We start from the raw sequence: 10,859 nt of genomic DNA on the forward strand, positions 1-10,859 counted from the left end.
GAGGGTCACTAATTTAAAAAAAGCCATTAGGGATTCTGACTTCAACTGCAACTTTTAATTATTGTTAATTTAAATTTACACTGATGAACCATAAGGACGATGTAGCAGGAAATTTATGATGTCATGATTTTTTTACAAAAGAGCTTTTATAAGGAAACTGTCGCAGGGAAATATATAAATATATATACTTTTGGAATGTTTCTATCCTCTTATCAGAAAAGACATATAAAATAGCTTAACCTTCCAACCCTCTTTCCAAATTCCTTCTCATCATAAACGTGTGCGTGGCCATATCTGTGTGCCCTGTGTTGAGTATTCTATTGGCATTATGGTCAAACCTTTAGAAAAAAAAATAAATTAATTATTCACTGTAAATTTGAAATCTCCTATAACTTCTTTGGAAGTTTTTGTTTCACTGGTTTGTATCATTGGTATTTATCTAACTTGAACTTTTTTTATCAGTGTATGAGATGACTTGTCTGAGCTAATAGTTATCTGTTGTCTATAATTTCTCTACAGTAAATGAAAAGAGAAGGAATCCCAAAAAAGTTCACATTTATTTTAGATACATATTCTAGAATGGGACGGACACTAGAGAAGTTTATTTCTTATCTCACTATAGCCAGTACCAGCTGAGGTAATTAATATGAGTTTCTGCCCGCTTGCACACACTAAATTCCAGACCTGAACTGGCCAAAGAAAGAAGTCACCTTTCAAAGAGTAGTTTCAAAACATCTCATATAAAATAATTAAAGGACTTCATATATGTCAGGGAGATAAAAATCTTCTCAACTGTTAACTTAGATGAAATTTCCTTGACTTGATTTTTTAGTTTGAGAATTTTACTGGTAATCAAAGGGCTTGGCTATGACAAAAGCCAATGTTCTAACTGGGTCTTTTTAATTAAATGGCTCATTCCATAAAACACAAACACTTTACAGAGAAATAAGTTAATCTAGTACACCTAATTAAGCATTATATATTGGAGCCACACATCAGTGATTTGAATTATATCAATGGACCATTTCATTTATCGAGGCTGACAGCACAAGGTCTTAAATAAAATGATAAATGACTTCCCTTCAATGGACTGATACTTCACCTTGACAGTTCTCTCTCTTTTTTTAATACTTTGGAGACAGCTAAGAGTGATCAGTTCATAAGCATCCTAAACAGTCACTCTTCCATTTGGTTGGTTTCTGTGGTCTATCTCCCTCACTAACTCTTCAGGGTTGCCTAGAGGTGACCACACTTTCCCCTTCTCTCTGGTCTTTACAATAAGGTTCTATTCAAGAGAAAATTTGTTTGAAGATTTGCAGAGCCATCATGTCTCTTTGGAAGTAATTTTGAAGACAAAAAGCAACTCTGACTTTGTGAGACATACAGCTGGCTCTGTTTAATGTTGATAAGTGCACATCTCAGGCCAGGTTAGAGTGTACTTTACCCACTAAATAGTGTTGAAGAAGCATTTCTTTCTCCTCTTTTGCTTTTTTTGAGAATATGGAAGAATGTAGTTCTGCCTGAGCTCATTTATTTCAGTGAAATAAAACATAAATCACATTGATAAAAAGGAATGTATTGTAGCTTGCTTTAAGGAGCTTCTTTGGATGAAACACAGCAAATAATCTCTTATCTATATTTTTCATTCACCTTCAAATTTTATTTTTCTCCCTTGTGCATGATGTTGTTCATGAAGGTGTTAAAGTTTTACAAAAGACCTAAATATAAAACTACTATTCACTTTTAGTATTTGAGGGAAACTTCAATTTTTTTTCTGCATGTTTTCATTTTGATTCACAGGCTGTACCTTTGGTCAGGTTATGTAATCTTGGATAACCAGATACAAGCCAATGTACATTGTCTTGCTGAGGAGTAAGCAAACTAAATGTCTGGCTTAGGAAAGACTTGGAAAAGCTTCTTTTACAGTATTTTGGACTAATAACTACACAATTGTTTTTGAAAGCCCTCTGGCTTCTCTTAAAATTGTTTTATCCTCTTGCAAATCAAATTCGTCTTATCTGGAGTTGTTCTATAATAAAAGTTCTTAATGCTCTCAAACTAAATATGTGCCTGGATTACACAAACTGTTGGAGCACATGTCTCATTTTAGCTGAGTTACCCTGGAGTTGCAGTGTGTCCTATCTATTTCAGAGGGGCATGCACCTCCCTTAAACCATGCTTTAAAATGTCCTTTACTCCTTGGTAGAGGTCTCAAAATCTTTGAGATTCTGAAATGGCACTAGATACCTAAGTTTCAGCAAGAATTGTTTAAGTCTGGGGTGGATAGAGCTTTGAGAAACCTGGCCTAGGGGAAGGTGTCCCTGCTCATGACAGGAGGTTTAGAAAGGAAAATCATGACAGGAAAATGATGATCTTTAAATTCCCTTCAATTCCACTTCATTCCATGATTCTATGATTCTTCTTTCACAGGTTTACCTTTGAAATATTTAGAAATACTGCCAGAAATGTAATACCTTCTAGACTGTGGTTTGCAAAGAAGCACCATGTTTATGTACTTTTGGCTCTTTGAATTGTCTCCTGATGTGCTGAGACTCAATAAGGCATTAATAAAAGAAAAAGCTGTTCTCACTAGTTTCGCATATGTTGCCGCTTGACTGTGAGACAAAGGCAATCTCCAAGAAACTATCAATTTCTAGACAAAACCAGTCTTCATCCAGCTATTTCAGGAAAGAGAATAATCAGTCATTGAAACCACAGGCTCAGGCAAGAAGCTTCCCAATACTGGTAGAAAAACAGGGTGATTTCTCTTGCACTGTATGAAAGTTTGGCAGGAAACTCAGTTTCATATATGCTTGGAAATATTTATTTTCTTAACTTACTTCAAGTCAGAGGGATAGATAGCCCAGAGAAATGGCACTCCTGAAGTTGGTCCCACTGGGAGATGCACCAGGGTGCATTTCAGTGTGAAGAACCATTGTCCTCAGTTGTTCTTCTGATTACTTCAAATGATCATATATTAGTTTTTCACAGCTGTGCCATATGTGGTAAACCACTGCACTGGGTCTGGTTAGGCTGGAGCTTTCTTTATTGCAGCCCATATAGTGCTGTGCTTTTCACCGATGCCAACCCAGTGCTGATAACACACCAATGTTCCAGCTGCTGCTAAGCAGTATTTGATAAGTGCTGATGCCTTTGCTCTGTCCCATTCTGCCCCCTCAGTGAGTTGACTGGGTGTGGGCAAGAGAGTGGGAGGGGACACGGTTGGGACAACTGACTCAAACTGACTGAAATATTCCATGCAGCCTAAGGTCATGCTCAACAATAAACCTTATGGGGAGTGAGGACCTGGTTTTTCCAAAGCAGACATTTCTCAGAAACTGGCAGGGCATCAGTCTGCTAGTGGAAGGTAGTGCATGATTGTTTTTGTATTACTTGAGGGTTTTTTTTCTTTGTTTCAGGGTTGTTTTTTGTTTTTTTTTTATTTTTGGATGGGGTTTTCCCTTTTTTTTGTTACCTTTACTTGTTGACCTGTCTCTATCTCAATCCATAGTTTGTTTTCCTTGTTTCTGTCTTTCTGATTCTCTCTCTTACCCCTCTAGGGAGAGTATCATAGTAACTGGGTAGGGGGCATAGCTGCTGGCCAAAATTAACCCACTACAGACATGCTCCTTGTTGTCCTCTAGACACATGATGGCAGCAAGCAGAGCTCTGAGCTCACAGTGGATTAAACCCAGCCACAGTCACTGTCTTGGAGAGATGGTGACACTCTCCCATGCTAACAGCATGTTAGCAGTAGAGGTTGGATGAACAGTTGACAAATCTTTGCTCCTTAGCTTTGAATTTGAAAATAGAACATAGAAGTAAGAATATGGAAATACAAAGTTCTTCAGCTCAAGACCAGGAAAATAACCTTCACTCTTGGCCACAACGGTTCCTGGACGCTGTAACTCAAAGCTGTGTAGGGAGGTACAGCATATCTAGAAAGTATTTTAAAAACCTAACCACACTCTAAAGTTGTTCCAAAAAGATTGTATCTGATTCATCAGCCAAAATAGCCCAGAGTACAACCATATAGCATTTAGAATAATCCTCAAACTGTTATTCATGTCTTACGTCTGAAAAGGAGGTGAAGTCCAGTTTTACATTTCTATAATTATTCCAGTTTTCAGCAGAAACATGTATGGAGGACTTTAAGAGAATATTCATGCTCTGAGAAGAGGAACAGAGCAAACCTCCCCCAGGGGGTCAGCAGGACCAGTCATCCTGAGACAGTAACCAACATGCCTATCTTTGCTGAAGAGTGCATTGGGTCAGGAGCTGAGCTGCACTAGTGAAGGTATACTGCCTTCCAAACCTGGTCCAGGGTTCTTTGCATTTCTGCTCTGCCCTAAAAGATCAAGGCTCTTGGAAATATGGCCCACCACATGTTACAAATATCTCCTTAGCTAGCCTGGAGTTGCTAGAACATATACAGGAACATTGATAAGCTCTTCTTATAAGTAAGTTTGAAATAATTACCCCAGGACATGTACATTTTAAAGCTCTATAGGCTTCACACGTTTTTTTTTTTAGTCTGCTGTAGTGCATTCAAACTGCGGCTTGGACTATAACAAATGCAGTATTCTAAAATGGAATGGGTGGGAGGGTTAAGGCATTACATCAGTTTTGCAAGGATGAAAAGAAACATGTACAGCACAACTCTGTGTATGCACATTACAAAATATTCTTCTATGGAAGAATTAAAAGAAGACACCCAAGTAGCCTGGCCTGGGACTAGTATCATATCCATACACAGACCACTCTACACATACACTCTATGTGCATTAAAGTTTGAAAGATCTTTTAAGAGTTCTTTCTTAAATTAGACCACAGCTACCATGCACAATTGGCAAGTATCTGATGTGTGAAATCAGCCGTCTGCAAGATCTAAGAGAAAAGGAAAGCTGAGACAAATTGAGCTCTGTTGGCCTCTCCAGTCTGATTAGTCCATGCTGTCACTTGAAGTGAAGCTGGATCCTCGGATGTCATTCTTCTGTTGTCTCACAGAGTGATCTTAGATATTTCTGCTTGTTCCCATTAGTGCTTCCTTGAAATCATAATTAATTTATATTAGCAAAGACAATTTTCATTTGCTATGGCAGTCCTCCAGCTCCCTCAGGCTTTTCAAGTAATAATAAATTATCTAAATAAGAGGTATTACTTCACTTCTCTTACAATTTTTCACATTTTGAGGGTCCCTAAACCTATCTAGTAATGTATGTTTAACAAATTGGAATTAAAATGGTCTGATAGTCCTCACCCATATTCTTAATGTGGCTTTACTTCAGTGGCTTTCTTTTCCTTGCAGTGATGTGCCAATCCACTGATCATAACAAGCTATATTTGGAGACCCACACATGCTCTTGCTGGGAGGACTAAAAGGGTGAATTTATAGCTTCCCAGTTGGATGGCAGAACCCATTTTTCATACTTAGTATGTGTGCACATACAAATGATTGAGAGACAAAAAAAAACATGTTCTGTCCTCTTAGCTACAGTCAAATTCCATGATTAGTGTCCCAAATACATTCTGTCAAATACTGAACTTGGCATAATTGCACCATAGCTCATAGCTCATCTTATATAATTAATAAATGTTTTGTTGTCAACAGAAAAACTGAGAGAAAATGCAAATTGATGGCCGGAAATGATTGGTTGATCTAGTATTCGGGGTTTAACCCAAGCAGTTAATTTATTTTTTTCTTAGATGTGCAATACTGGAAGTCCTGCTTGCATAGGTTCATTCGTGTCATGCTTCAGCACTACTGGCAGCTGTTAATAATTGCTACCATTTTATTTTTTAATTTTTTCCATTTTAAGGATTGTGATTTGGCAGCTCTGTGAAAGAAGCTTGAGAGCCTTGTGATCTGTTATCTCTCATTTCTGCAAACCCCAAGTAGTACTTGGGGCTGAAGTGATTAATAAACCTGATGAGAGTCTCTCCATGATCGAATGAGTGGAATAACCTCAGGAATCAGAGATTTGCCTTTTCTTCAAAGGATTGTTGCATCAACAGCAGTTCTATCTGTATTGCTTCTTGCATGGATATCAATGACCTTACAGATAGTGGAGCTTGGGTGCATCTTTTGCACCCACCAAGCTGGGGATGAAAGGATTGAGAACAGGCCTGAAGCAAAAGTCTTAGTGGTGCCAGCTGACAAGAAGCTAAATAGGAGCCAGCCACCTGCCCTTGAAGCCCAAAAAGCACACTTTATCCCGGCTGAATGAAAAGCAATGAGGCCAGCAGGGTAAAGGAGGGGTTTCTCCCCTTCTATTCCTTCTGTTCTGGTGAGACCCCTCCTTGCAGTGCTGTGTCCAGCTTCAGGATACTCAGCACAGGAGAGGCATGGACCTGTTGGAGTGGGTCCAGAGGAGGGCAACAGAAAGAGTCAGAGGGCTGGAACTTCTCTCCTATTGAGACCAGTTGAGATAATTCGGGTTGTTCAGCCTGGAGAAGAGGAGGCTCCAGACAGATCTTATTGAGGCCTTTCAGTATTTAAGGAGTACAAGAAAGCTGGGGACAGATTATTTCCACAGGGCCTCTAGCAACAGGGCAAGGGGCAATAGCTTTAAACTGAGAGAGTTTGGTTTTGACTAGATATAATTTTTTACAATGAGTGTGGTGAAACTGTGGAATATGACGCCCCATCCCTGCAAACATGCAAAGTCAGGGAAGACGAGACTCTGAGAACCCTGATCTAATTGAAGATGTCCCTGGTCATTGCATGGGGGTTGGACAAGATAACTTTTAAAGGTTCTTTGTAAGACAACCTATTCTATAATTCCCACAATCCCTTCAACCTCCTCTTCCTGGAAATGTGTGCATCAGGCCTTGTAGATTTATAAAGCCTAATCCAAACCTGTGTTCCACATCATCTCTGCTGTCACTGTCACCTCTAGCTATAGAATGAAAAGACAATTATTTTACTAAGACACAGCAGATATGAACTGCAGACAAAGCTTGTACAAAATTGTCCTTGTATTCTGATGGGGTTATATGAATTCTCCAATGTTTGAGCTTTTCACCTGAGGTGGATGGATAGAGGTTCAGCCAACTCAGAAGCTGGATAAATTGGCAGCTGACATTCTTTGTAGTGATTATTCAGAGAATCAGCCCTTCTGCCTCAATCTGTGTGCATGGAAGGATGGAAGACATAAAAATGTGTATGTGTAATTATGAAGGAACACAAGACATATAAGGAAGTTTGAGTGCATGTTGAATGCAAGAAAAATAAATCCTGCATGTGTATAAATAGCAGGGGAAGATCATATGAGTTAAGCTTGGTCTTTGCACTTTTATTGTTACTCAACTAGAAGAGACAGGATCATGTTTTAAATTGAGATAATTGAGATGATTCAATGCTTTCAGTTTGTTTTTTTCTTTTTTTTGTGGTCAAGTAACAAATGTTTATCTGCTTCATTCTTGTCTTTTTTTCCTATCTTGCATCAAGTATGAAGACATACTCTCCATGAGATGTGCTTATGTAAGGCATATGACAAACCACAAGATTTCAGACTGGGAGAGCTGCTCACTTTGTCTATGAGGCACAACATTACAACTTTTCCATGACAGAGATCTGGACATCTGTCTCATACGCTCACCACATAGGAAAGCAAGTTTTCTGCCATGGGGAGGAGGAATTTACCACAGCATGAAGGCAGGAGCTAAGTGATAAAGAAATCATTTAAAACTCCTTTAACTTCCTGCCTGATTCCAACACTGCACAGTGGCACTAGTCCATGTTTTCAGCTGTTCAGACACTTCTGAAAAGTGCAGGACTTCACACTGAAAAATGACAGTGTTTCAACTCTAGAAGTTCAAATGTCATGAATTTGACTACAGATAAAAGCTTAGACTAAAAATAATGAGAAAATGTCTGGGCTGTTCATTATTGCCGTGCAGTTTTTGCACATTCAGAGCACATTTTTATTATCTCTCCAAACTGGACTTGAAACACGGTTGGATACTTTGTAGGTCTTTTATTTTTTTCTCAACTAAAAAATATAGCCACTCTTTTGAGTGGCTGCAGTTTTGAGGACCTGCAGTTAAAAAAAATAAAAATCTTCAAATCACAAAACTTAAAATGAAATAACAAAAATGGGCAACACTGGACCATAAGACATAAAAGCTGTCCAAGTTCAAAAAGATCCATTTTCAAATGGTTAGAAAGAGAAGAATGGAAGAACAAGTACAAGGGTGCCGATAAATGAGAAAGCATAGTTACTAAGAATGAGACAGAAACAAGTTTGGGTTAACCAAGGACAAACCTTGATTTTAATAATTCTGAGTACTCTGCAGGTAACTCATGCCTGCTTCACCCTTGAATGAATCAGATCTAAATTACTCATCCTCTCCCATACCTGCCTGTCAAAGCCTGATTCTTCAACTGCAGCCACTACTCAGTGTTTCTCTCCTGTGGTATCCCACAAGCTGTGCCTCTCCTTTTTTTTGCAGAACTTCATTTGTTTTTCCAAAATCTTGTATGTGATTGGATGCTCCTGATCCCTCATATTGCAGGGCCAAGCTGACAAGAATTATTACCCGTTATTAATGTTGTTATTTAAGGGATACACAAATAACATAGTGCGTATTCCCCTGTCTCCATACATTTCAATACATATAACAGTATTTTCATCATATACCTAAAAATGCATCCAGTAATTTATCTAGCTGTACGTATTTTTACCTGTAGTAAATAAATACATATATTTATAAATAGAGGTTCAAAATAATAATATAAAAAACCCAGCCATGTGGGCAATATTTAGCAACAAATAAACATGGAAATCTAGGGTCATTATATCTTTAATGGAAACAGCAGTACATGAGGAGAGTTATGTCCAACACCAAGTAATTTATACAATAACACTTTTGAAGATCATGTTATTCTTATTCATCCTTGAAAATGGGAAATTAATAAATAATTAGGAGAGTGGACTAAAATATTAGTCTTCAGCAGTACACTCTTTTTTTCTCCTTCTAGGGACTGGTATGAAAAATTTGAAGCTTTGAGAAACATTTAAAAACAAAAATCTCTGTATGTTTCATTTGGTTAGGTGATTCATTATTGGCATGTCCATGCTTTACATCTATAAGCTTTGCAAAACATTTCCATTTCCCACAAAATTATATTTATTTTTTTGATTTTTAAAACAACATGAAGATACTGTGTTTTTTTAATCAGTTCATCTGTTTCAGAAATACTGTAGCAGACAAAATACATGTAAGTGTACGAAATCAAGTTACTTGTAGGAATATTTATCTATGTATATATTTTCTCAGTGAAATAAATTTTAGAAGTATATTTACTTGTTTTATAATATTATATAAAGACAATTTCTGTATACAGAGTAAATTATACGTAATTCAGTTCTAAATCTGAAGGAATTAAATACAGTTCCAAGAATTAAGTAACAATTACATACATTCTAATTTTGCTCGTAAGAACATTTCTTTTTAAATTAAGCTATTTTTCATTAAACCTGCTAGTTGTGAGGAAGCCAAGTAGGAGAAAGCTAAAGCTGTGCCAAGTCTAAAAAGAGAGGAAGGAAAAAGACACAAAGAATTACAGGCTCATCAGTCTCAAATTTAGCATAGGCAAGACAATGAAACAGCTGGTATGAGGCTTGACTAATAAGAAAGAAAAGGAAGACATTGTAAGTAATGGCAAGCAATACAGCATTATGAAAAACAGACTTCTTCTAACTAACTTGTTTAGATTAAAATAATATTCAGATAGATACAAATAATAATGTACTGTAATGTAATAAACTTTGGGTAAATAAATGTGCCCAAATTTTCCTTTGAATTCTACTTTATTCTACAGAGGCACTTATATAAAGTGCCATAAACAGCTCACAGAAAATAGATGGGATGTGCTGTGTCTGTTGGTGCCACACAGTAGTCCAGAGGTCTTGGTCCCTTTCACAGCCGGGTGATTTTAGTCATGTCCTATATGAGCAAAACAAAGCAAAACAACCCCATAAAATTATTACCAATCCATATGGAGGAAACTGAAAGATTGATAAAATTATAAATAATGAATGAGATGAAGATTTATGTGGTTCTTTTAGTAAGTAGGTCATAAGTAAAGGCTTTTTGCACAGAGATGGAAAGTTCTGAATGCAAGAAGAGAGAGCGAAAGCTGCACTTCTCCAAAGGAAGAAGACACTGCTACCTTTGAAGCAGTGACTTTGAGAGGCTCATGGATGCATATTTTCCCCTGCTTCATGTCAGCTATTCCCTCCAGCTCCTCCCATAGAGGATTTCTGGTAGTTCCCTCTTCCCAGAGGCTAAATAGCCTTACTGCAGCAGGTATAGCTATAGCATGGTCCAGTGGATGAAAACAGTATCTAAAATATAGAAAATAGGAATTAGGCTCTCATTTTTAAACCAAAGTTTAAAAGTGACTAATGCTTGCAATAACACTTCAGTGTTGTGATGGGTTCTCTGCAAAGTTGAAATTAAGATTGCTTGTAATTTAAACGCTGAATTTGGTCAAATAATTCTTAGGGGGGTCTATGCTGTGTAAGAGGACAAACTACCTTCTCACAGTAGTACTTCCTCACCTTATAAATGTGAATAATAATACCCTCTATGTTTTCTTAAAGCCCAGTATCTGGGAAGCATGATTACATTTTCAGCTTCCCTTTTAAAAATAACTTGCAAAAAATTGTATAAAACTAGAATCAAGGTTAAGAAAGCAGAAGAGAAATGGAGATAACTTTATACTTCCTATTTTAAAGGATATCCTGTAACTTTCAAGCCAATCTTAATTACTTTTTCTGTGCATTTCTTGACAGATCACAGACAGTTCCAGTTTTCTACTTCTATGCTGGCTCCCCCAGGCAGCAGTACTG

The 10,859-nt window shown here is 37.4% G+C and overlaps 1 long non-coding RNA gene across 1 annotated transcript; it reads right to left on the bottom strand.

The window, feature by feature from the left end:
* Positions 1–9,796: 9,796 nt before the first annotated feature.
* LOC147654276 (uncharacterized) lies at positions 9,797–10,396 on the bottom strand. The gene is made up of 2 exons (XR_015284839.1): positions 10,178–10,396; positions 9,797–9,951 (listed from the first exon to the last, which is right to left on the bottom strand). It is a non-coding gene; the product is annotated as an uncharacterized LOC147654276 (long non-coding RNA).
* Between the last annotated feature and the right edge of the window lie 463 nt (positions 10,397–10,859).

This window comes from Cyanistes caeruleus, chromosome 3, assembly GCF_971803275.1.
Source record: "Cyanistes caeruleus chromosome 3, bCyaCae1.hap1.1, whole genome shotgun sequence".
Classification (NCBI taxonomy): Eukaryota; Metazoa; Chordata; class Aves; order Passeriformes; family Paridae; genus Cyanistes; species Cyanistes caeruleus.